Raw genomic sequence first — 26,341 nt, 5'->3', positions numbered from 1 at the left:
ACATGCTCTACTCAGGGCTACCTACCACTTACATCTCTGGCATTTAAGAACAATGAAGTTGCTCAATGAAGTGAAAGTACCTGGTCTGTTTTAAGGACCTTAAGACTTAAAAACAAGTCAGTGAGATACTAAAACAGAACAGCAAAGTCATGGCTAAGGACATGGGATTTATCTGGGAGTAACTAAAATTATGCCTCATTGTTACCAGCACCCTGTACAAATGTTTCACTGAATAATAACCCTAGATAAGAATTGGCTGTTATTTCTATCAGGAGATTTCAAGCTATTCTAAGAGGTAATCAGCTACATTTAGCAGATGGAAAAGAGAGAAAGACAGACAAAAAAAGAATGCCATGTGTCCACAATCAACCAGGAGCCAGATCAAGAACAAAGTTCACCCCTACCACATCCCCTTCCCCAATTCCATCAATTTCTCCTCCTCTAAGGTCTTCCTGGTAGTGATTTAATATCCAGCAAATTTAGGGCATACAAAAATTTTTTTCTTGCACAATTTACAGCTAATCTAGTAACATCAAAAGATAATGGTACTACATCACAAAACAGCTCAGTGTATAGGTACATCAAGACTTAAATAAACAAGAAAGAAGAGACTTGTGTCTATAAAGGCAGCACTCCTGTCCTTTGCTCATAGCAGATGCCTGCTGAAATGGGCATTAAGCAATTGTGGACCTCAGTGGAACAAAATCCACCTTTTAATCCTGGATAATACTGTCAAGATCTTGAGAAAGTGATCCAACAACTGCAAGCAATCCCTAGGTGAGATTAATCTGCTTGTCCACAGCTATTATTAATCAGGCTTTCACTAAATAATTGACAAGACAAGGTAGTCTTTGCTTTAAGTGTTGAGGACAGATTTCAGTGTCCTTATACTGTGAAACTTTGTGAAAAACTGACTTCTTACCTACTTCAAACATTTATTGATGAACACTTAAAAACCTTCTCCAACACAGCACCCAGCATTACACACTGGCAACTCCACCACACCCTACATGAAAACCAGATGAAAGTGTGCAGAAAATGGGTTTAAATTAACCAGTTATTACCAGCTGGGAAGACACTGCAGCCTGTGCTCAAAGATATCTATTAACAACCACACCCAGTTTCTAATATCTATGTGTTTTAAAGTCACCCAAATGCACAAGCACAGCTTTGAGGAAACACCTGGACAGCTGAAGTTTACCAAGCAGTTTAATCTCAGAACAAGGCCAATGTTTTATTAGGTTATCAGAATATTTCTTTGGTTTCCAAGAGTGAATCTGACATTTCTTCCTTTCTTTCCTGGACTATTTATATTGACTATTCCTACATCAGCATCTCAGAAAAATCATACCTATTAATACATTTCTAAAAATGACCTTTGTTTTTTTGTGGGAAAAACATCCAAAGCTTTTGAAAGGTTTTAGGCTGTCTAATTTGATTTATCCTCTCTGTAGGCACTTCTTTAAGTGCTGTGCTGAGGTTTTGGGTTGGGTTTTTTTTTTTGTAGTAGTAATCATTTCTTCTGGAAGCTGTGAAGTAAAAAACCACTGAAGACAACAGGAGGTCCCTCTCACTTGTTAACTCACCAGTCTTGATCGGTTAAAGGCGTGATGTCCCAGTGAACAAAAAAAGCCTCAACTGCAATTGCCAGGATTCCCTGGCTTCAGAAGGCCCTGCCTGTGGTACATGGCCAGGCACTGTTGCAAAGTGATAAAACTGCTTCCAGCTGTTTAGCTTTAACATTACTGATTCTTAACAACAGAGAGGAAGAAAGAAGGTTAAAGAATATTAAGCATCCTTATATGAGCACACAAAGCTTGATTATCCATCTCTTCTGTTTGGCAGTCATGTAAGGAATGCAAGACAGTTTATAGACACTTACCAGAAACCTTCCAGGAGTGTGGAGAAATGTTGTTTTTTTAATTTATTTTTTAATTGTGCTTTGTCTTGCTCACAGAGGGGCAAGTACCAATCTCTTCACTCTCCTAACCAGTGACAGGACTCAAGGAAGCTGGGTCAGGGCTAGTTATACAGGTTTGCTACCAGGAAAAGATATCCACCCAGAGGGTGGCTGGGCACTGAAACAGGCTCCCCAGGGAAATGGTCACAGCACCAAATGTGTCTGAGTTCAGGAAGCATTTCAACAATGCTCTCAGGCACATGGTGTGATAGGGGTGTTCTGCATAGGGCCAGGAGTTGGACTTGATGATCCTGATGGGTCCCTTCTAACTCAGCTTATTCTATGATCCTGTGAGTCTTCCATGAAATGAAATGTGTCACTGCTGAGCAGCACAAACAGTATTTAAACTACTCGTTTGGAGAATGTCAGAAGTAGTGCTCAATAGTTGCAAGTATCTCAAACCAAGAATTTATCTCCATGTCTGACAAGCCTTAGTCATTCCTCACTCAGGCAATATCTGCATTATTGACCACACTTTCAGGATGCATAGCAAGACACCACAAAAGGAGCAGATACACAGCATCTAGTTACAAACCTATTGTAAGTCAACACTTTAGCAGCTATGAGGGGTAATCAGAACACTAAAGAATCCGAACAAACCTTCTGCCTGATACACTGCACGTTATAGAAAGAACAGAATTGATCTTTTCATAATCTTGTGTATGGTACTATCTTTATGACTTCAGGAAAGCTTTCCATGACTTCAGAAGCCCATGGGCTGATACATTTTCTTTCTTCCTGCAAGCAGCAAGCTACCAAAACAAAACCTCAAGCAGCAGCAAAACAAGAGGTAAATTTGAGCAAGTCTGTAAATTCCTATCAAACTGTAACACAAAGGAAAGTCATTTTTCAAACAATAAAAGTTATTCCCAATATTTCCAGATACAAGGCAAATAAACTGAGGAACAGAGCTCAACACCACAGAAGTGAAAATGCCTTGAAGAAAGGGGGAAAAGGCTTGCCCTCCATCAAATCAACCCTTTGCCAAGGCTTTTCTAGGACAGCTACATATGTCCATCACTGAATGCTCTGTGCACAGACAAGGACAGATCCACTACTGCGTCAGCAAGCTGCAGGTGCCTATCAGTTACCACGGAAACTGGCTACAGACCCCCTTTCACCTGCAGCAGTCATGGTCCATGACATCAGATCTGACATAGGTCACCCCACAGGCTCCTCTCCGTGCCACAGGCTCTGTCTAAGGGGATGCACATGGAGCAAAGATCTCAAGGCTACAGCTCAGAGAGACTTCACTGAACAGCTCAACACTGATTTGAGGCTGGATTTCTTCTTCTCCTCTCATGAAGAAAGCTTTGCATTTCTGTTGCAAGGCAAATCCAAGCTAAGTTTTGGTCACAGTTTAGAGAATTTTAAGTCTCATTACGTTCTGGCTATTACAGCCTCATAGAGAGATTGTAACTACTAAAGAGCAAGCCTGCAATTTAGTACCTTTCCCAAATCAACCAAGTACATAAGGCCAAAATGTATCTTTGCCAAGACAGGTCTGCTGTCAACTGAACAAAAGCTGAACAGCCGTGTCTGAATACAGAGCAATTCAGTTTTGCCAGTTCTCACCTGCTCACTATGGCATGCTGGCATGTGCCAGGGATCTGCCTATGATGGGAAGACCACATTTTCAGGGAGAGACAGGAGGGCTCTTTGGCTGAGGCCAGAGATGAGTGAGTCCTTCCAAGGACTGACTCTTCAGCAGGGAGCATCTCTGGCCCTGAGCAGCTCAGAGAAGCTGCTGAGTTTGGTCCTGTGGCACTGCCCTGGATCCAAGAGCCGGATCTCACTGGGTCTTCCTATCCCATCTTACTCACCTGAGAAAGCACAATACAAAGAACTAGGAGACATTAGATCCTGACATATGTAAAAGCAAAGAAGGAGCTTTTTAAAGCCTTCTTAATTTATCTAAAAAGCTGGACAGACATGCATTTTTTTAATAAAAATCCCATTCCAAGTCTTTCTGTAATTCCCTTCAGATACAGAATTATACAAATTATGTTGGAGGCATGAAGAATTAGTTTTGAGTGCCTGACTTAGTATATTTGATGGTTGATTAAAAACTTCTTTAAGTTACAGAGCACTCTTTTTATTAAGGTTTCTTTGATAATTAGCTAGGTTGGCACAGTAAAGAACACTTTGTTTACAAAGATCTTTACAGTTCACACTAATCTGTGCTGAAAAAAACAGTATCTAAGAAGAATGTTTTTCTTTAGGATTTCTAATTGCTTTTTCCCCAACTCTGTTTTATGACTTTATGACAAGATAATATGAGAAGCAGATGGAAACTGAAGCGAAGCTGGCTAACAGTTCACTTATCACAGAGTAAAGATTGGACAAATTATTTGCCTGTGTATTCAAGCAGTCAGTCAGGTATATGCAATACACACTAAAGTATTAATTTGAAAAGATCAGATACATTAACAGAAAGCTCCAACAAAGTTGGTGGGGGTCCACCAACAGATGTCCTGGGACATACAAGTCCTAATTTAACAAAAGGAGATAAAAAGCCTGGGTCCTGCCCATTTTAACTTTAGAACATATTGATAGGTTCAAGAACTATTTGCTCTCTATGACAAAAATATAAAACTTGTAGGGTTTTAAGTCAAAGGGACAAACCAACATCTGGCATAAGACACAGGCACAGCTCTGCAGAATAAAGATGATGATTTTCTTCCACACCATTAAACCAGACAAGGTTAAATTTAACACTTAATCTCAGCGTCTGCAGGACTACAAACGGCAGACAACAAAAACAAGGCAACATATTTATGATGAAAGTGTTCTTTATGTACTCTACAATAGATCCCTCACCCAAATAGAATTCAGCTGTTTTTTTCACTGTGCTGCATTCAAAATGAAATGGTGGAATAGGTGTGTTGGACTGCTGAAGTTTCAGTTATGTGTACATAAAGGAAAGACTTCATGAAAAAAAACATGTTATGTCCTGCCACAAGCTTAAAAACAAACTGAAAGTTCTGGGGTTTTTTTGCAATTTGATAAAGAGGAACAACCAGCATCAGATTGTATTTGTAGCAGATTTCTAAAGGATTTTTTTCTCTTTACTTAAAATATTTTAAAATATTAAGATTGTTAATTAGTTAATTATTATTAGTTAATTATTGCTTCCTCCAAACATCAAAGTCTTCCCATCTGTAAAGTAAGAGAAGAATAAAAATAAAAATCTCCAGACAAGCAGCAGCATGGAAACTGTGTTGATATAACACCAAGGAATCATCCTCGTTGTTTTCAATATATGAACTGTTTGTAGCGTGAAGGCTATTTCTGAAAGTTCATTTTGTGCAGATTCAGATTATAAAAATACTTGGCACTTTCATATTGCCTCATATTGTGAAGTGTTGTACATTTCATATCATGTTGGAACTGTAGTTTTATCAATTATAATTGTGCATCTATTTTGCAGATGTGCTTGTACACAAAATAAATGAAATATTCCCCATTATCAAGATAAATTGATCCTCTCAGGTCTGGCTCTCGTTTATTTAAAGACTTTACAATTTTACTACTTAAGAGAAAGTCCTACAGAGGTGTTATCTCACCATTTATATTTTCTCAACACTTATGATACTGCTATCACACTCTTAAAATAAGAAAAAAAAAACAAACCAGCTTGCATCGTGATCCAGACCAGACTTATTCTGGGGTAGGTTTTTTCCCTCTACACAAAAAAAAAAAAGAAAAAAAAGAAAAAAAACAAAGAAAAAAAAAAGTTTTTTTTTTTTGTCTGGTGTTTGGGTCATTCCCTGGGCTGTACCACTGAGTGGAGAAAGATGCCCAAATAATAATGTGGATTCGGGGGTGATAGTAGAAGGAGGAGGAAACAGCTCCCTTTAAAATCTAAACAAAGGCAAAATTTTAAAACCTATGTTTGCAAAATATGTATAAAAACATTAAATGATCCAAAACATTACCAGCAACATTTTTAAGGGTAGTTATTATGCTTTTAAATTTTGTATTAAATTATGATTCATTAGCTTGTTACTTTGAAGATGACTCAGTATGCACAGAACAGATTACTGGTGCCTTTAATGAGCCAGAGGAAGTAGTAGCATGAACGTGAAGAGATTGTTTTACATTGTAGAGTACGAGCTATTTGATATTTCCAACACAGTACAAAAGAAAGCTTCTCTGTAGATTGCTCATGGTTCAGTTAACATCACTGAATATCTAATACCTCCAACTCAATTAATTCTCACCTGATTAAGATCAGTCTGATATTCAAACTAAATCATCTCTCCAGTCAAGTAGAAATCAATATTTCTGATTTTACTTTTAAATTACAACAACAAATAAAATACATGCATCGTCAGTATGCTAGGAGTATCTTTCCTATTCTAGCCTTCTATGGCATGCAGAACACAGCTGATTAAAGAATTATTCTAATTTGAGCCACAATATATATAAGGCAGATTAATTTTGAATAGAAGGAGATAGCATGAAATAATTAAATGCATCTTATATAGGGCAAAGAGAAAATTGACATAAAATAACCTTGATTCTTTCAAGTGAACCTCTGTTATCAGATCAAATACTTTGTCTCTGCAAATATTCATTTGCTATAACATAAAAATCATATACTTTCCATTTTCCTGCTCATCACCAGCCCCCCCAAATCTGCTCCATTTCAGCTTTTTCAGCTGCAGGAATCTATCCTAGGAGAGACGATCAATACATACTAGCACACAGTACAGGACTGGGGAGCAGAGAATCCCAGGAATTCAAGAATTTTAAGGAAGGGATATTCATCTTCCTGGCCAATCTTTACCACAGCACTCTCAGCTTTATCTTAAAGTACAGAGTGCAAACAGAGGAACCCCCAGCAGACCACAGCATCTCTGGCACTCCGAAATAAAATGCAGAAACCTCCCTCGCCTCATGACTGAGGTGAACGTACAGCAGGAGAGGAACATCAGGAAGGCAAAGAGCACAACTGTGATCTGCAGAGGAAGAATGTTTCAAAAAAACCCTAGAAACTCCTTGCCTAAACACAATGCCTTGGGTTAAAGAAAGCATCTTACCAATATCCTAGAAATAAATCTGAAGACTTAGCTTTAGGGGACGTTTAGAGATGAGAAAATAACATACTGAATCAAAGGGCCTATTTGTCCTTTACATCATCTTTCTCAGAAGGCTGTAATAGCTGCTTTAAAGAAATGTGTCAGAAAGGATACATTATGGAAAAACATCTTCTCAAGTGAAGTTTCTTCTTAATCCCTATCAACTGTAAGTCTGGCTTATATCTTGAACCATAAAGTTCTCACATACCCTTTAAAACCCTTAGGGTGCCTTACACGGTGAGTCTAAATGGACAAGCATTCAAACCAAGAGGATGAAAGAGGGGAAAAAGCTCCTGAAACCAGAAAGGTATATGCTAGCCTGGATACCATCAAAATCTCTCTGCCCTGGCCCACTCAAGTCCTGCTAAACTCCCAACTATTGCAATTGTAGTTATTTGTTTCATACCATGCGTGCTTTTTTCATTAGCAGGTTTTCAAAATCCTGCTGCAAAAATTAATTGGCCTCAAAGTATCTCTCAGCTGGATACAGAAACAGGCCAGAGCAGAGGGGAGCAAAGGCACTCTACACAGTTCAAAAATGTTTGAGAGTTGGTTGGGATTTTTTTCAGTACATCCAGTTACTCACTCTGTAAATGCCACCTACCTACTTAGGAACAAGAGACTCCAAAGTTTTCATGTCCTACATCCATTGATATTACAAGGATCTAGGTTTGGTCAACTGCTTACAATGGGCTTTTAAAATCAATATAGGAAACCAACGGCCTATTTAAACATTCTGTTTCAAAAATTATTAATATATGTATACAGTGGGGTTTTTTTAAACCACAATACCACAGTTCTGAAAACTGATGTAAGGCACATAGGGATCCTCCAACATCAGTTAATTCAAAACAGAAGTCATTGCTCAGTTGCTGATCTTTTTCTTACAGAAATATTAGCAGGGTTTCTCTTGTTTTCAAAGCCAACAATCATTAAAGACAGAATTTGTGGGGGGAAAAAAAGAGGATCTTAAGAAACTACCATCAAGGAATGACAAGCACATTCACAGAAGCCATGAGCCATGAAGATACAGTCCCATTCCCATGTGATGCAGAGGCTTGTGCTGGGGGAACCTCTCTCACCAGACTCACTACATGTGTCCTGCAGCTCAAAATTTGCTACCATTCAGATTGAGAATTGTGGATGTTTCTAAGAGGCATAACCAGAAACCTCAAGCAACGGCAGAGAAGCCCTTCTGTGTGTCCCAAATAACCCACACTTATCCACAGTGGGTCGTTGGATCTTTTCTTTCCAATTTTAGAATAAGCACCAAGAAACAGAGAATGGAACTGAAAAGCAAAGTTTAAGAAAGAGAATAATTGTTATGTTTAAGAAAAACACATAAAACAAGCCGAGGAACACAGCCAAACACAGCAATTCAAGCCAGCATAATCAGTTCAACTAACAAAACCCAGACAAATACTTAAAAGTATTAACAAAAATATGCCAGATTAAAGTAAATAAGTGTTTAAAAAAAGAGTTCTGAAAATAACATATACATGCAATCTCAGGATACTTTAAGGAGCATTTAGTTCTGCCATTAGGACAAGGGCAGGGCAGCTCTGCTCATTCTATGTCCTGCACATATGAGATCTGACCAAAATGTCTTCTTGGGGACAAGAGCTGGAAAGACTAAAGTTGGTTTTCAGTTTCATATAAATACTGAATGCACACATGAAACTTGACTAGGAAAAGTGTTTCCCTAAGAGTCACAGAGTCAGAAAAGAACATATACCTTAAAATGTCAGGCAGTGCTTTCCTGACTATTGTTAAATGATGAAATACTGTGAAAGACAGAATTTATTAGCAATATATGTTTAGTCACTAGAATTTCAACAGAACTTGACTGTAACAGCAAAAGGAGCTTTGGCAAAGATGATAAAGAGAAATGTCTACTTCTTAGTTTTGGTGCCATAGACCTGATCTGATCCTCGTTCCTGGATGTACAGAGTTGTCAGCATTTCCTGTATGCATGAGTATACACACCTACCTACATATGTGTGTGCACACATTTTGCCCCAAACACACGGGAATCTAGTCCTGTCATATTTTTAAGTAAATTCCAGCAACCCAGCTCTATAAGAGCTACAAGACAAGTCCTCCTGCTTCTGACTAAGCACAACAGGCAGAGCACAGCAGTACACGGGAGAGTTATGTCCTCAGAAGACACAGGAGAAAGAGCAAGGGCATAACTATTATGTATAAAGCTTTACAGCCACTACTTTGTCAGTCAAGGCAGATTTAAGTGCTCAAAGATGACAATTTGCTGGGCTATGCAGGCAGATTTTTCCAGAGAAACAAACTTCCTTTTCTTCCTAGTGAAATTACAAAAATTGACCCTTTTACACAAAGTAAGCACATTGCTGTGAAGCATTTTATTTGTGTAAATCATGATTTGTCTACTAAAGAAACCTGCTTGAGGAATGTTCCTGTCAAATACAAGCATCACCTTCTCTAAAAGGCTTCAGGTAAAGCAAGCCCAGCAAGCACAGCCACCTGGTTAAACTGCACTGGTTTTAAACAACTGCCTTGATCTAATTTTCCTGCCACCCTGCAGTAAGTATCCCTGACATCAAGCGTTACCATACCAGGCGCTGGAAGAGGCAGAACTGGAACAAATGCAAGTTCCCCCATGGCTACTGTCTGTCACTGCCTGCTTTTATATAAACAAGTGCATCCAGCTTGAGCTGTGCAGAGCAGCCTCGCCTCTGCCTGTCCTCCCGCCTCCTTCGGGAGCTGCCGAGCCACTCAAGGACAGCTGAGAAGTTCGGATAACAGATGATTTAAAGAAACAACACTCCTCCCTCCGTCCCACAGCGACTGACTCTTCAGCTGAACTCTAAAGGCAAAAGAGATCTATTTCTCAAAAACAGAGCCTCACGGAGTGGAAGAAGTAACAGTAATGTTCTTCTGCCACACGGTGGGGGTAGAGCAGGGCATTTATATCACTCCTGAGGAGGCATTTGCCCAGCTATTCCACCATGACACCAGCTCTCAGTTACACCGTGCCGTGCCAGGGACTCTTCCTTTCCCCCTGCCCCTGTTCAGTTTAATGGACTTCCAAAACTACCTATTTAACTCAGAGGTCCAATACTGAAGGTTGGTGGTAGCAGTAATAGTAGTTCTCACTCCCCTGAATGAAACAAAATATCTTCTAAAAAAAACCTGAAACTGGTTCCAGGGTTCCAGCTGGAGGGTGAGATGGGGCGCACAGAATATGATCAAAATCTCAGGTCTTTTGAGTCTATAGAATGCGCCCAATATATGGAATATAAAATATTTATACAGTTATTAAAAGAGGAAGTTACTTTCCCTCGCAGGTCACAGTTCATCCCCAACTACTGTTCTAACATCTCCAAAACAGTTATCATGTACTTACCCTACTTTCCAGTAAGTGTCTTTTTTTCCCCAAGTTTTTCCATTGGCTTGTGTGGAGGCAGGAATTCTTCACCATGAAAGAATTCCTGCTAATTGAGGTACTACCCAGGGCTAGTAAGGATGACAAAACCAAAGTGCAAATTTCCCAGGAAAAAAAAAAATTCTGTTATGTCCATATTCTGAAGTGAGCAGTGAAGAGTAACTCAACCCCTGCAATTATGGCCACTGTGTGATAAAGTATGTAAACTTACTTTTGCAAATAAAATTGCATCATTGACTATGAAGGCATTTAGAATTTCAGACTACCCTACTCATTTCATGATTTTGAAGAAATTACTTTAAACCATGAGGCAGGAAAGCACACTATCAAAACTCATCAATATCTGGAAATTTGGTAGTAACTGTGTAACATTTATCTTTCATCTTCTGTAAAATGTTTTAAATAAAGGACTGCAATAACCAGGCACATTTCTTCAGAATAAAAGTTGTAATTTTGAAGACAATAAAATAAAATACTGGTAGAAGACAGGGAATTTACAAACAAGTCTTTGATAAATCTACAAAGCAAAACAAAATGCACCAGAAGCTAGCTATGAAAACCCCTCAAAAGAGAGAAATTGTTTTGCAATGTAAAGCTCAATAGGCAAATGGAATGAAAATCTGTGTAAAAACATGGACTTTACTAGCACAAATCCAGGTGTAGTTTGGTACACTGAAGCCTCGGGGACACAGCTCTACCTTCTGAAAGTTGATTACACTGTGCTCCTCAAGCTGTATGCAGAGGAATTCAAGTTTGGCAGGAGGGAGTTGTTTAAGTGCATCTATTCTGCCTGCTCCAATTATCTTGTTTCTGATGCAAAAACCTCTTAGAGCATCAACATACAAATACAGCATAAACAGTGTTATGAAAGAAACAGCAAAAACAATCACATAGATGCAGTTTCCATTTTTAGAGAAACAACCAAACTCTTATGAATTTAGCAATTGTTAAAATAAGTATGTTAACAGTGCATCTGCTACAAAATCATTGGCAAAGGAGATACTCAAAGTTAAGACAAGAGGATATGTATATGTAGCTCCAGTTTAGAAGCCATTTGTCACTTCTTCCTATGGCATGAGGATACTTCCAATGAAATATCACACGCCTATCCAAGCAATCAAGAACTGACTAAGTTTATTCCTAACACATTCAATCACAGACCAATATCCAGAGCTCAACCTGCTGTAAGACCAGAAGTGACAGAAGACCCCTGTGCATTTACTCAGTGGCAGCTGAGGACACAAGAATCTGAAGCAGCATTCAGCAGCTGGGACATGAGCAGAAACTGACTGAGGGTCCTGGTGCTGCCACTACAACCCCTGTGACTTTTTGTCTTCTGTTTATTTAGAACTGAAAGTAAGGACCTTTCCTGGTTGGGACTTCAGTGCTATGACTGGCTGATTGTGAGTGCATTCTCCACTGGTGCAATGAGATTAAAAAGAACCTAATGTGGCTAAAAATCTTTCCTCCATTTTCTGGGTTTTGAACTAAATGAGTTTTACTCACTGAATGCAGATGTACACATGCTTCTATCACCACAGATTTGTCAGCATGTAAGTTTTTTCCAAAGACTTGTCTCACCTTTATTCTGAAAGAAGAAAAAAACACCCAAAAGCTAGCATATGCTGTATTAATGTAAAACCCCTAGAGGGCAACTAAGCTTCAATTTCAACCTGCATAAATATTCAGCTCCTTAACTAGTTTACAGATTATGTAAACTATTTCCTTCAACCTTGTTTTTTTTCCCCTCGTTTAAAAGAAATGAATCCTTTTCATTCTCAAATCACATTATTGCTGCCTATTTAGTGTAAGTTAATCACCACTGCCCAACCAGAGACCGAGTCCTCAACCCAACAAAGCTCAAATGTGCGCAAAAGAGAACAATAAAGAAAACACATGCAAAGGCTTCATTTAAACAAAGACAGAAAACAAGCATATGAAAGTCTGAAATCACTTTCTTTGCATTAAAGACCTTTAACAATACGTCTTGTTTATTATTCAGCTTAGTATTAATTTATTGCATGGCATCTGTTTTCTTGTACAGCAGTCTGCTTGCAAGTCTCAAATTTATAAATCGAAGTTTACACTGTTGAGATTATTTGCATGTTTGCCCCTACATACCAAGATTTCAGCCTTATATAGTTGGCAACCAAAAAAAAAAAAGTGATGAAATAGGAAACAAGATGTCAAATTAGTTATGAAAAATGGCTTCATTTAGATTTTGGTCTTTAGCTAAAGTCCAGGACTGCTGCCAGTGGTGAAAGTAAAAAAAAAAGGGAAAGTAATTGGAGCCACAAAAGTAAAAAGCCTATATTCAATTACAAGTGCTCTTCCCAAATTTTAAATTGGTAACCAGTGTCCAGCTGAGCCTTGTTTGCCATGAACCAGCAGGCAGCAACTGCCTTTCTCCTACTCTGATCAGATCTTGTTGGGAGCTGAAAGATGAAAGACATTTACTATCCTGCCAGTCCACAGCTGCACAGAACCTGCAGACACACTGATGCTTAATGTTAGAGAAGGCACTAACAAACCAATGGGATTCCCAAGATATGGAAGCAACCAGAGACAGACAGGAAAAAAACAGCTCAAAGAAATCCTTAGGAAATGCTTGCAAGGTCCAAGAGTTTCTACAAGGCTTTTGCAGAAGATCAAATACCCAAACAAAAACTGATAGCACTGCCATCCTTGCTTTATGCATAACTATGCAATGTCCCATATGCTGAACAGAGACTAAGAATGACTACCAGCAGAATACATTTTATCTCATTTTAGCCACCCAAAATTTCCATGTCCCACCCAAAGCTGATTCTGAAAGTACCTTCCTGTCCTTGTTGCCTTGAGCCTTGACAAGGAAGGGGTAAGGGGACGGGGAAGAGATAGAGAGGACTACAACTGGGATGAGATGTCTTCCATCCTACATGACAAACAAAAATCAAAGGAGGAGTTTGAGGAGCTGACATAAATCTCCAAGGTGTTCCACTTATAAGAGTCTCCTCTCAGAACACTGCAGAACAGAGTGAAGTAGCTTCTATTCCCCTTGAGCTTTGAAGGACTGCAGAAGGGAGAAGAGGGAGGCTAGACTGTTTCTTACTCAGATTCATCCCCTCTGATTGCCTGAAATACAACAAGCTTTAGGTATTCATTCTGACTTTTTTGTCACAAGTTCAGCCAAGGCTTAGAGACCTGAGGACTTGACAACTATTAGTACAAAAATGCCCAAGTAAAATGTTATTGTACAATCAGTTCAGGTCTGGACACACAAAAGATTGTAAGTACCAGATCTCTTTATAACACAGTAGACCCCGGACATCAGTGTATCAACCCTACAATCAAACTGAAGATGGTGATTATAATACATTAGAAACAAGGAGATTCTACCTGCTTCACACAAAAGAATTACAGTCACTGTTACAATTTACTGCTTATGTCAAACGGATCTGGCTGAACCTGATACCACAACCCAAACATTGTTACCTTTAAGTACTTTTAACACATTTCCCAGAGACTATTATTTCTCCTCTTTATTAGAGTGGCTGAACTACTTTCAGGCAAGTCAAGTCATTGCAACTCAAACATTAGGGCCACAGAGATCTGTAACATCAGGTCTGGAACAAACAGCACTGCACTGAAACCACTGCAGAAAAGAAAATCATGAGACCAGAACTGTTCATCAGGTGAGAGAAGGTAGCCAAAGCAAAAGTCGACAATTCTGTTAAAAATCTTCCTTCTACAGAAGTGCAAGTACTATTTTTTGGGGTTGTAATTTACTAAGTATTCTCTGCCCAACAATGAATGCTGCTCAATGGTTTGTGCACAGTCAGTAAGTAGTATTTGCATAAATTTGAAAGCAGAGTGAAGAGGACAGACTCCCTCAACAGTATTTTGGTTTAAAAATGCTAAAGTTTTATAGTTACTCAACAGATGGAGCATATCAAAATGAATATACACCAGTCTTGCTGAAGCAAAAACATCTTTTCCCCACCATTCTCACTCTCCACAAAGAACTCAAAACCTCCTCAAGCTGTTTGGAATGTATAAAATAAAATATAAAAAATCATCACATATACATACATGAATATGCTTTTTAATTTCCTTAAGTTTTCAAAAGTACAGGGACACCTCTATTACAAGGAAAAAGCTGAAGAACCATTAATACTACTACTCAACTGTCATGAAGCATTGTTACACATAGCTAATATAAAAAAATATACACATAGCTAATATAAAAACTTTTGATGTAAGTCATTGAAGATGCCAGAGAAGCTGTGAGCTCTTCTGGTGCCCCATTAAAGATTAGTTAATTACTAATTAAATCTTAAGTTATATAACCCCAAACACTATACCATTCTTTTGTATTCCTCTTTTCCATATTCTATGGAAAGCAAAGGTAAATTTCGGTTCATTAACTAGATACGTGCTGAAGCCTACATTTAACGTAAAAAAACCCCAAACCACTCAGAAAAGACATGCAAAGAAGCACAAGGAGGAAATCAGGACAGATCAGAAATTACAAATATTATTTACACCAGAGAAAAATAAAAAGTTCTTTTCACCATTGGCCTCATGCATCATTTTGACTGGGCTGTCAGAGTCAATGTAGAAAATTATCACCCCAAAGGCAGGAAAAAAAAAAAAAAAGCAACAAAGTTTGAAGTTGCAGACTGTGGTCACTCTTGTTCACTGGACATAATTTTCTTCAAGCTGAAAGCACAAGTTCTCCCTCTGAATTTAAATGTCATTTTTAACATCACAGCATTAAAGATTTTTGGTGTCTTTGTTAAAGTACTTCATGCTCCTGAAAACAAGTCTGGAATCTCAGGGTTCAACACCTTCCCTAAGCCATTTCGGGGACTCTGACAGAAATAGTTTTCCAGGATGGTTACTGAGTAAGTATTTTATTTTTCTTTTTCCCTTTTAGCTGGTTAACATAAATCAGATCATCCTCTTTCTTCCATTTGAAGTCCTGCTTTTATTCAGATCACTGCCAGGAACCTGTCCAATATATGAGAACCCAAATTGCTTGATAGACAAAGAAAAATCAGTTCGGGCATTAAAAAAAAAACAAAAACAAACAAACAACAACAACAAAAAAAACCAACTTGGAAAGCAAAAAGCATTTTTGAATGGTAAAATAGAACTAAGCACTGAAACAGGCCATGGTAGCTTAAACATTAACCAGATTACAGGACAAACACAGGCATACTAGGTATGGCCCCAAGAGAAGATGATGGCCCAAAATGTCTTCCCAAAGTCCTTTGCAGACCTGCAACCCTTTCATGCTTGATAAATGTGCCCTCCAAGGGCATCAGGTTTGACAAGCATTTCACAGAAATTAAGTTCATGCTTTTGAAGCATAGTTAGACCAGTCTAGATGGCATCAAGAAGTCCTACTTTCATCTCTCTATGTCTTTCCACATTATACATTTTCTGTACATTTCCCACATATTAAACCATAGCATTCAGAAAGTCTTTTTGCAAACATTAGCTGTGTCTCCCTAAAATAACTTTTTAAAAGTCTGACAGTCTACAGCCATAGGTGAGATCACATCTCAAACCACAACTCTGCAGTGCTTTATTTTCACCGACTTCACAAGCATCCCATTACAGCAAAGAGCATGGGACATTTCTGTCACCAGGAAACAAAGCAAGATCTGTCTCAAGCCTGGCATGCAAATGTAACAATATATTTTTGATTTTGTGCTTCAAAAAGGACTATTTAAACATCCCTGGAATGTTGTTATCTGAAAGCTTGAAGGGCATCATTTAGTGTATATTGAAGAGGAGCGAAAAGAAGAATAACTGGACTGTCCTTGGGAGATTCCAGTTCACAGCCAGAAGGAAAGAAAACTAAGATGTGAACAACATTATGGGTGATAAAAGTAATACAAGGAAATCCAGAACACAAATATCAGAAGCCCCCCAAAAAAAGGCAGTAGTGACTTAAAGAAATCTTTCTTTATACTCATTTTAGGAAAAAGGTAAGAAGGCAGATCTCTTAATACGATAATTAAAGTCCCAAATTCCCTACAACCATTTCAACTCCTTCCCAATACAATGAATAAATACTAAGAGAAGAATGTGTTCACTCCATATTAGGGAAATTTTCATGCACAGGTCTTCTACATTTTCTTCTTCAAAATTCCTCCTTTCTTACTCACTATCCCATCAGCATGACTACCTTCCCTCCTTTCCATGATTCCTTTCAAATCCTTTACTAGTATTCCACTCAAATCTAGGAGAGAGCAGTTAAACTGCTTTTCTTGTTCCCTGATCATAAATTTAAAGCCTCATCCATACCTCCAAAGCTCTGTACACCTCTAGCAGTCTTTGATCATCCCTTTTCCTATCCTCTGAGCAGTTCTGCAGCTCTTAATTCCTCATCCAAAACACCTCTCGCCTTCTGTTACATGATTACACTTCCTGTAGAGGCATCCATCCTGATTTGGGGCAGCAAATGTTCCAGGTGCTCTTTTCTGCAGGACTGTTACAAATAAAATTCAGAGGGATGACAATACAGCACAGTGTTTTATGACCTTTCAATACTGTAGCCTTTACTCCCTTCTTAGGAATCAGACTTTTAAGTAAAACACTCTCCAGAGCACAAATCTCCCTATTCTTTTTCTATGCAGCACCACAGAGACAACTGCTGGAAAGCGTTTACAACTGCAACAAAACTAAATTTGGGGGTGGGAAAGAGGGGGTTATTTTTTGTTGTTGTTATTAAAAGGACCTGAAAAACAATGTACAAGAACGAAGTTTTATTCAGCAACAGACAACATTGTCTCTACTCTAAAAAAAACGCTTGTGCATTGTCAGTATTGTTACCACAGGACCCATTAACTACTACATCAAAGAATAAGTGCTAGAGGGACAACTCCCTCAGTTTGAGCGAAACAATCTTTAGAACTACTGCTCTACGTGTAAGAAGAAGCTTAAAATGTTTCCATCCCAAAACAGGATAAAAATTTGACATTTCATTGTTTTCAGAAAACAATGAAGAACACTTAGACCGAAAAGCATGAAGAACACTTAGAACACCACATTTTGTTGAAAGTGGGTGTAGCCGCCAAACGATGTTTCAGCTTTGTGTTCCCTTATTGCCTGATAAGACCTGTGATTCCTGCCCTTTTATTTTTTTTTGACTGGTTCTGCTGAGTTGTAACATTCTACACGAAATATGTACAACAGGTACAGGTCTCCAACATACAGGGGATGAAAACTACAACTCTCATAATCCATTGTCTCATTAAATCAAAGCATATTAAGTAAAATCACAACTCCTATTCTGATTTCAATTTAGTATTAATTCCTGCTGAGCTTCATTGCAATTTCTGAGGTTTGGATAAGCAGTTTTCTTTGGCAAATACACTTATTAACTTCATGTGTTTTCTAAAGAATGGACAGAAGTTTTCCCCTATCACCTTATGCTGAATACAAGGTCAATATATTGTTTTTAGGCTGCATGAATGCTCACTATTTATTGAATTTCTGTATTCACAGATGCAACATTTTGATCAAACTAAGTTTTATTTCCCACTGCTGAACCTAATGGTACCTATACAACACATCCTGACTTCAACAGCTGAAAAACAACCTATTTTCTGTGTGAAAATAACCCAAGGGTAATATTAATAATTCATATACAACATAAATATTTATACACAGGCAATGAGAATATAGCATGACCTCTTAGAAGTATTAAGACTTATTTACACTAACTGCTAACTGTGTAACTGTTGAATGTAGTATCTAAGAGGGGTTTATAATGCAAAATTTCAGAGCAACAACTTCATACATTGTTAAGGACAGGCAGTTAAAACAACAGCTACTGTGAGTCACATGAACTGCCACTGCTCTGTCCACCCACGCCACACTAACACCTCACTGTAACACTCTAACACTGCACCCATAGGTTATTGCCACCAGCAAAATGGATGCAAAAAACCCCTCACAGAATCCAAAGTTTGTGCTCCCTTGCTGGTAATAAGAATGACTGACACAGAAGAATTAAAATGTGTCAAGTGGAAAAGAAAACTATGAGATCAGCAAACACTGTGTATAACACCTGGGAAAAGGCATTAGTCAGGGGCTGAACAGCACCCTCACCCTTTTGCTGGGAGAAGAACTTTACCATGTCTCCTCCACTCTTCCCCTCACGTGGTTCCCTAAAGACTGATCTAAATTCCATTAAATACACCAAGATCATTAGATACAGGTAATGTTGCATTTCTCTATTTTTACAGTTTTTTAGCAATCTTACCTCACCAGGACCCTAAGACACAAAACCAGCTCTTCAGCCTAACACTGTAGAGTGTACTAGTGGAGAACTGGAAATAATTTGAGGACTTAAAAGGCATATACATCAATACTAGCATCATTCCTGAAAAAACAAGTTTGAAGAAATTATGATAGAGAAGAGACTTTTAAACTTTTCTCATCAGTGGGCATAGAATTTCCAAGTACAGAAGTCAAATGAAGACAGCAACAATGTTTCAGCTTCAATGGGGAATTGGTCAGGGAGTAGTAATATGACTAAAGGGTGGAAACAACTGATGATTTGGATGCTTAATTTCAAGTTCAACCCTTCCAACAATCCAAGAAATTATACAAAAGGACAAAAGGAATTATTTTTTTCTTTCCTTATATACAATAAAAGTACTCCCATTCTGCAGATGTCAAAACAATCTGGAAGAATAGTTTTCCTCCTAAAACTGGATTACCAACTGAACACCATAATACAATAATTGTATCTCACCATAAGAGCTGCAGAAGAAACAAACCTACTGTTAAACTTTCAGCAGTTAGCTTGGTGAGTGCTCTTGTCACACATATTACTACTAGGTACTACAATAATCCAAAACCACACAGGCATCTTCTTTTCACACCAGCATTTGTTAAGAACATGCAATTAATCTGGGCTATATTAATATATTTATGCTGGACAGAGAAACCAATTTGAAATTCAGGATCTTAGCTGGAAACCAATAAAATCTGTAACTTGAGAAAAGCATATTGAAAGACTGCACAAAACACAGCTAACCTCTTGAGGTTCTCATCTATGAACTACCAATATCACTTTAATATCTATACATAAAATCTCTACCAGGTAAGAGATCCAAAATCAAAACAGGGCTTGTAAGATATGGCAACCTGGCTGAAATTGATATTCATTAAAGTACTCTTTGCATGAATAGGAGCATTTGGACTCTGTGGTCTTTATCAGAGCCCCAGCTGGTAATGGTTGAAGGTTAATGCCTTACCCCATTCTGTTCAATTTTCTGTCCTAATTAGTCCTCTAAATCTATAGCTGTGAGCACCAAGTGTCTGTGCTCAAAAGAAACTAATTAATGCTAGCAAATTAGATCAAGTCCAAAGATCCAACAGCCAAACTCTTAAATGCTCCTTGTTAATAGGAAGTGTAGCTGTCAATAACTGCTGTTGGTGGCTATAATGAGGCCTCTTTCTTTCACTGAAAGTGATTTCATTTCTCTTTGTCCCTGTAAAAGCTGTTCCTTTCCCTAATAAATAAAAAAAATAAAAAACCCCACACAACTAAGTTGCAGTGGTAAAGCTAGCAGCAGTCTGACCCATTTCTTGTCATCAGCTGGGCTGAAATGACATGGACATTGGGAAGAACAAAAATAATCAAACCAGACAAGTTCCCTCCCCGAACATTTTCTTCGAAGTGCTCAAAACTAGTTAGAACACTGAAATTTCTACCATCAAGCAAGAAAATATGCCTTCATATTTCTTTTCTATAAATTAGCTTAGGGTAGTTAATGCTGTTATCATTCACTCAAACAAACAAACACACACACAAATCTAGAATCTCATTTCTTCAAATTCTAATTTCCATATAGCTGTTCTCTCTGCCCAGTTTGTTGGAGCAAAGCTCAATATACCATAATCCCTCTAGAGATTGTATTAATTCACATAGTTAAATGTGATGAAAGTAAATTTTCATTGGAAATACATAGCACTGAATATTTTTTTTTTCCAAAATAAAAGCTATTGTGTGCAAATAAGAGCATTGTATAAAAATTCAGCATCTTACTCTCAAGGAATGCTAGCCAGAAAAAAGCTCACAGCAATTTACTATTAGTACTAAATATAACTGTACACTACCAAAACATCTAAAATAATTTAAATAACTGACTACTGTACAACACATAAAACATAACATAATATTAATAGTTTCATATAAGGTCATGTGGTCACACAATATGACTATAATATACTTCAATATTCAGATAATAAATACAGCAACAGTTTTTCTCCATTTTTCCTCCATTCTCCACCTGCAGTTTTGTTGCTGAATTGAAACAATGTTCTCAAATTATACTAACCTTCCACTCACAAAAATGGAGTTGCAGGTAATAATGCAGCTTTTTTTTTCCATCCTCCTAAGAGAAGGCTGTTGTGTTCATAAAAAAAATCTGATTCTTCCACTGTAACCTCTCAGGCTTTCCACCAAACTCTGAATAATATGGACATAAGCACATGTAAGCAATTTCTGATCACAGCAGCTCAATTTAAAAAAAGGTACCAGCAGCTGTCATGTTAACTCATTGATTTTTATCAGTCACTTGATCTTTTGCTTTGGTCAATTAGAAGATCACTGTGCTCCCACACATTCCTAGGAAATGTGAACTTGAAAAAAAAAATTGTAAGGACTATATTTTCACAATGATGCAAAGTGGATGAGCAAAGCTCAGCTGTAAATGGTAATTTTAGTTTTAATTTGCTATAAGACAAGAACACTCATCAAAATTTTTAAGTAGAGCTGTCATGTAATTTCCCTCTACTATCAGTGTTAGCATCTTCTGATGTCAGAACTGTAGGTACCAACCAGTTAATCCTCCCTCAGCATTCAACAGGGATTGGCAACAATTAACAGAACTCAGTCTGCAATACCAGGGAAAGTAAGAAACATCAAGCACAATTTGCTAAGGATTTCACACGTTTCATTATCTGCATTTCTGATAGGAAAGTATATATAAAAAGAATGGGTTTTTTAAGAAGGAATATCTAAAGGTGTGCTTGGGCATTTAAATGTACAGCACCACATGTAGTTCAATCAGAAATTTCTTTGGATTTCTGGACCTTGCTATGTCAGGTGTAAGGGTCATGGTCTGGAGCAGGTGGCCCCTAGAGGGACAGAGATAATGTCAGTGACAGGACTGTTGAGTAACTGCACATTATCAAAACTCCTGATGACACTGGTCATGCTCAACTGTAGAGAAGCCTGCAGTAGTGTTGCATCCCATCATCTTCACTAAGTATCAACACGAGCCCTGAGGAGGAGAGGGCTAATGGGAAATCTGGAGAATGGGAGGAGGATGGCTGCTTGGAAATGTCCTTTTCCAGCCACACTTTCCAAACCATTTTTAAAGCCCTGGCAAGTATTATGAGATTTTTTCAGCAATGTAACTCCAGTTGCTTTAATTACACAGCTCCTCCAGACAACAGAACCAACACAACAGTGTTGTCCAGTGAAGGTCCTCAACTCAGTACAATGAGAAATATCGTCCTTGTGTCTCCCTCGTAAAATTTTTTTAATAGATCAATAATTTTTTTAAAAGGACAGAACAACCTGTCATCTTGATCAAATGGATGTCACTGAGAATGTGCTTAAAATAAGAAATGGCTACCTTTACTTCACCATCTTCCTAATGGTACAACCAGACTGAACTATCTGTCCCTGCAGTGACCCTGGAAATACTGTAGATCTATTTTCTATTGAATCCTTCAAACATACAAAGGACTCTCAGTTACAGAAGATGTCTGCAGGTCCTCTTCATGACCTTAAGGGCCCAAATCCAGATGATGGGACAAACAACAAAACAACAATTTTCAGAGGAAAGAAGTTCAGAACTTAAACCCCATTTTCACTGGAGCAAGTTGCTCTTTTCCCAGGAAAAAAAAGGTCGCGAGGTTTTGGAAGGTGGGCAGAAATGCTTTACAAAACAACCAATACACAAAACATCTACAATAAATATAATAATAATACAGAATTAATTTCATTAATGACTCTGTGACCCAGTAATTTCTTTTTGGGATCTCAATTCAATACAACTTCTTCAGAGTTTAAACTTGCAACATCTCAAAGTCAGTCAGTCGTTTCTGTTTTCCAAGCCAAGTAACCCAAAATTAAATCAAATTAAGCTGACAGCCCAAGTTTCTGTATTTCTGTTACTAAAAAAAAAAAAAACATCAAGTTCAGTTTCAGAATCTGTAACTTTGGACAGCAAAGTAAGTGCTCTCAAGAAATTAGACAAACTTCTCTGTAGAAATGATTAAGAAACAACTACAGCTCTTGCAACTTTTTCCATGACTGTCCCCAGTTTTAGAGCATAGAGCTGTCCCGAGTTTTAGGGCATGGACTCATGGAAAGCAAAGCACAGCTTGGTGAAACTACAGAACTTTTGATGTGCTAAAGGTCACCATTCTGATGAAAAACGCTAACTCCAGGTTCCTGAAATTTCCTGTGAATTTGCTTTGAAGAAGCTTACTCATATTTAGATTTTATAACTGGAAATTAAAGCAAAACAGGAAAACAGCTGGCTTAAGAAATTATTTCATAAAAGCAGTAAGTGAGGCAATGGTTAACATATGAACCTTTCAGTTACTTAGGTTTGAAATGCAAGGACATGCTGATACAGAAATATATAATTTAATATTGTTGCAGGTAAACTCATGCTACAGTTTGTAAAAATACAGTGAAACATTCCTGTATGACAATGTTTTTGGGATTTTTTTGTCTGCTTGTTTTTTGACGCTTTTGCCCACAATTTCACATACACACATACAATGCATGGATATGAGCACAATAAAGCATATTTACATAAAGGTCACAGAAAACTGACTAGTATTTCCCAGAAAGCATGTTAACAGAAATACTACCCAAGTTAACAAACCACTAATATATCCATTTTCACTGAAAGAAGTGCTTGAAAATCTTATATCACACAAAAATCTTTCTGAAACTGAGAGCTGCAAAATTCTCAAGAAACATGCAGAACACACAAGAACTTATACTGGAAAAAAATGTTGTAAGCAAATTTAAATAATCTAAGTAAAATGAAATATGACCAGAGTGGACATACTTTCCATGGTTATTTCTTCCCTAAGCCATTTTGGTAGGCTGACAACCAAGCACAGCAATGAGCCAGCCATTTAACTGTGTCCTAGGGAGCAGGATCACTTCTTAAGTTAACAAGAGCCTTTTATTTTTTATTTATTTTTGTAACCCTTGGGGTTTCTTTTCCCTGGAACGCTCTGGAACACGTGCTGGACAGGCTGTCATTACTTGCATTATTAGCTCTGATAAGCACACAGCTCTAGGTGGTATAGCTGCAGGCTAAGGTACCGGGCTGGCTACAGATGGACCCTGTGCTCATGCAGAGCACTATTGAATGTACAGGGGCTCCCCATAGGGACACATGTGAACCCTGCCTGATCAAGCCAATTGTAAGGGCCCATACTTGTGGAATAGCTTTATTTCCTACAGTACTGATGCATTTATCACAATTTCCTAAAGACAAAAAGAAACAGAGGTCTACTAATAGGAGTTTCTGAAACATGAACTTAACATAAAGCAGAGAAATCCTACATTGAGAGCAATTTAAATGAGTAACTCTGCCCTCAGTGTAAACAACTCCATTTCATGCATGTGTGTACACTCCACAGCACACAAACCAAGTCACAAGAGCTTTGATTACTTAATTACACAGCTTATGTTCATAGCTTATAATTGTTTACAGCATAAAAAGCATAGCCTCTTTACTCTGATTAACACCTATTCCTGTGTACTAACAAGACAAATTTATTCCAGGAATAATCTCACAATGGATTTGTGAGATGGTAAATCTACTGACTGCAAAACTGCTTAAGATCATTTCCCATGGTTTGGTCTCTCCCCTCCACCCAGATGAAAAGCTGTACAACAAAATAACTGAAGCTCTGCTACCATCTTTTTATTTTAATAGAGGTATTAATGTGGGGTTTTGCTTGTCTATTTGACAAAAAAAAAATTGTTTCAGAAATACTCAGTTTCTACTTCTAACTTTCACACAATTTGATCAAAGTTGGCTTACAGATGACAGAAGACAGGGAGATGGATGTACCCACAAACCTTATTTTCCTAAAGATACAAAACTAAACTCTACACAGGAGAAAGAAGGAAGAAATTATAATTTTGGTTAACATCACAGAAAAAGAAAAACCAAAACATCTGGCTTTAAAATTTACGGAGGGAAAAAGATGGAGAAGCTGCAAGGTAATGGTCCACAGCTCACAGCTCAAGAACCTCCAATATTGGCTGCTGCCACAGAAAATGAAGATGCTGAAACCAAAGTCCTCATGTTACACAAAGTTCAGAGGAGAAAAACACATTCACACTGTGCCTTTGGTTAACCTCAAACAATATTATACAAATAGCAAGCTCTCAAAATACTTTTAACCAACACCTTTCAAATGACCCACACTACTGCAACTGCTTTTCATCTTCTTTTTTTTTCCCCAACAGGTATAGAATTCAAAGTAAAAATGATTCAACTATTGTTCAAATTTTAAAAAAAGGTTTGTTAAGTCCTTCTGGCAGCACTGGAAGGCACCTATAACATGATGCCACTTTCCTTTGACAGATATTACAGTAACACTACTTTTTAAAATTTTTTGGAGAACCTCTAAAAGCAGCTGCTTAAAAATACACTAGTCCACTTTACCTAGCCTTGACTCTAGTGACAAAACTCCAGAAACTTCCTTTGAAGTTTCTTAAATAATAGCAAAACACAAAAAGCCACATGCCATTGGGGAAACAATTGTCCTTCCTGCCATGGTAAAAGTCGCTGAAATAATTCAGAGAAAACAATATGGCAACAAACTAAAATGCACTCCTTTGTCAGTAAATACTGTTGGAAGATGCACAGAAGACACTGCTGAAGATTTGAAGAAACAAGTGTCAAAACAAGTTACATAGTGTGGGAGATTTGCTATACAGTTGAGTTTGAAAGTAGAGAAGTTTTTAACTTCTCACACCTTGTGGTATTTGCATTTCAACAATGAAATGCACAAAAATATGCTTTTTTTTTGTGAGCCACTAAAGGAAAGATGTACTAGAGAAGATCTATTCCAAACAGGAAGTGGCATCTTGAATAAAAAACAATGTATTATGGACAAACTGTGCAAATGTAGCTACTCATGGAGTGGCTGCTTTGACTGGAATAAGGGATTCCAGACTAAGGCTACAGAGAGAGTGCTGCACATGAAACTCCTTCACTGCCCCACTCAGAGGTAAGCTATTGCAGCAAAGTAGTTGGAGCCAGGAGTGCACAGTGTGCTACAGGACGGCATCAATGTTATAACCTGACAAAAACGAGCCTTCAAACAGTGGCATCTTCACCAGATTTTGTAATGAGATGGGGAGGGGCCACAAAAATCCCGGGCACCACAGAGAAGTTTGCTCTCTGGATAACTTGTGGCAAAGTGCTTCAAAGAGTAGTCTTTTCTAAAAAAAATGTGTCAGGTTTGACAAGTGCTCCAAATCCACTGACCTTTTTGGTGATGACAAGTGGCTGTGAGCAGTTACTTACCTAGCAGCAATTTCCAAGAACTAAGCACTCAATGTGTCCCTTTAAGGTGAAGGTGTCATTTAATAATGACTAAGAAAGTAACTCCTTTGCAAAAGAAACTTGTATTTTGGAGAAAGCATTTTGAAAACAGGTATGTGGATATGTTCACCTAATTATGTAATTTTTGGTTTGGTTTTGTAGGCAAACAAAACGTGTGTCACTTACAAAAACCTCCTATATCTGGACACTTTAAAAGGATATATCAACAGAACTTTCTAACCCATTAAAAATCTTCCCAAGGAGAGTT

At 37.9% G+C, this 26,341-nt stretch overlaps 1 protein-coding gene across 1 annotated transcript in view; it reads right to left on the bottom strand.

Annotated features, from left to right (window-relative positions):
• The window catches only part of CMC1 (C-X9-C motif containing 1), a 44,579-nt gene that overhangs the window by 4,252 nt on the left and 13,986 nt on the right, over window positions 1-26,341 (bottom strand). The gene's annotated exons all lie outside the window — the stretch shown is intronic.

The sequence above is a fragment of the Agelaius phoeniceus genome, chromosome 1 (assembly GCF_051311805.1).
Source record: "Agelaius phoeniceus isolate bAgePho1 chromosome 1, bAgePho1.hap1, whole genome shotgun sequence".
NCBI lineage: Eukaryota > Metazoa > Chordata > Aves > Passeriformes > Icteridae > Agelaius > Agelaius phoeniceus.
The sequence above is the reverse complement of the archived record's forward strand: the minus strand, read 5'-3'. Positions and strand labels throughout refer to the sequence as shown.